The sequence below is a fragment of the Ochotona princeps genome, chromosome 10 (assembly GCF_030435755.1).
Source record: "Ochotona princeps isolate mOchPri1 chromosome 10, mOchPri1.hap1, whole genome shotgun sequence".
Lineage (NCBI taxonomy): Eukaryota > Metazoa > Chordata > Mammalia > Lagomorpha > Ochotonidae > Ochotona > Ochotona princeps.
Window position 1 is genome coordinate 61,795,712 of NC_080841.1, and position 2,063 is coordinate 61,797,774.

Sequence of the window (2,063 nt, forward strand, 5' to 3'; positions counted from 1 at the left end):
TTAGAGTGGTTGAAACCACTAAAACTTGAGTTGAAATAAATATATTACACATAACTTTCTAAAGTCTGAAAAGCAATCATTTCTGTAGACATCAATATTATCTCTAAGACATTTGTGTAACTTTAAGAATCAAATATTAGTGCTCATTTGTTTTCTGCATACTGCTTGTAATCACTTTAATTTTACATTTTTAAATACAAATGTGCCAAAAATTATAACTCCATGGTATATAATATGTGAGATTCTTCTTCTTCAGAATTAATAATGTTGCATTTTTAAGTAGTGGTATTTCGTAGCCCATGCCCCAGGATATTTGATAACTGGAAGTGAGGAAAAAGGGAAATGTCTTCTGATTCTTTCAAAATGGCTGCCTCATCTCAGTCTTAAGTTTCATTACGATATGTTTATTTCCATCTTACAGACAAAGAAATGATATGACACTTAGATTAAGCAAACAATTTACCTGACACATTTGTAAGAACATGAGCAGAATAACTCCTGGTCTATTTGACTACTCCGTAAGTCTACTTCTCAAAAAAGGAGTCTGACATCTATTTTAAAAAGATGAAATTGAAGCTGACTATGTTCTCACTTGCATATTCAGACATGTAGGTTTTCAGAATATTTTTAAAATGTGGGCATCAGAGGACATGAATGAAGGATAGGAAGAAAATAGCTCTACTTCATGTTTCCTTCTGCTCCAATGAGGTATGTATTACTCGGAGGCAAAGGGAAGCAGAGGGAGGCAGAGGAGAAGTGAGGACGTCTAGTCTTACATAAATTTAGTGTTGATTCATTTGAAATGGAGAGAGACGGGTCAGTGACAGAGCAAATCCAGGAACTTGGAACTCAATGTTGGCTTCCTATGTGGGTGGCAGGGACCCAAGTACTTTGGCAATGAACTGTTTTCTTGCAGATCTTTAAAACAGCAGAGAGGAGAAAATGATTGCTCAGTGAGCATGCAAGATCTGTGAGCTCCTTTACCATGTGAGGCTATCTGCAGCTGTGTGTTTTGGCCTTTGGCAACTGCTGATTTGGATGTAGGATATCCTAGTAGACTTTGTATCCCAGGTTATTTAGTTCAGATTTGCTTCAGTGTGCTCTAGACTGGTGGAGCGTGCACTGAGTACTTCTGAATATAGAGAGTGGAAAGAGTAGAATAGGAGTCTCTAAATGGAAAATTATGTATATTTTTCGTTCTTGTCAGATTTTTAGCTATGTTACTGGAAGTTAACATCAAATCAATGTATAGAACACTCATTACCCTTTTGTAGTAGTATATATAAAAAGCTTAAATTGATCTATACACCCAGTGCTCATTTAGTCAGTCACTGACTTCTGGAGACTGCAAAAAGAAGATGTTGATGGCTACACTTAGAGTACAGATTCAGGTAGCTGATTTTCAAATTGTGAATTCTCCATGATTAAACCTAATGGATTGCATCCTCAAAACTTTTGGGAATAGTTACAATTGATACCTTAAACTGGATTTACTGCACCAGCATGTACAAATTCAGTCACTTCTATTAGTATGGTAGAAAGAAGAATGTATTTCTAGCAAAGCGCACAGATATGAGTGGATATCTTTTTCATATGTTCCTTGTTCGAGTTGCTCACTTAGAAAATGAAGAAGAGGAAAGATGTATATCTCAGCTTGTGTTCATGGTCCTTGGTGTTCTGTGCTGCTAGTGATTTTCCCTCAGTTGGTCAGGGAGACTTTGTCCTTTATGTAATGATGATGATGGTAAAATAAGCTCTAGTCAATGTGGCAGCTGTATGAAAATGTTCTTACATCTTGTCTGTTAAGTGATGCTCCCCAAAAGTAAATCCTCAAGATAAGACTGAGCATCAAAGTTTAACCTATTGGAAACAAAAAAAAACAAACAACTATCTCAGGAATCTGGAGGTTAGAATCTTCTAGTTCAATATGCACGGTTTCTCAATTCAGTGAGCTGACTTTTCTAAGTTCCTGAATAGCAGTCATACTTCATGCATGACTCACTGAACTACGGAAGCAGGCTAGGCTCCACCCAACTTAGATTGGTATAAACAAAACATGCTGG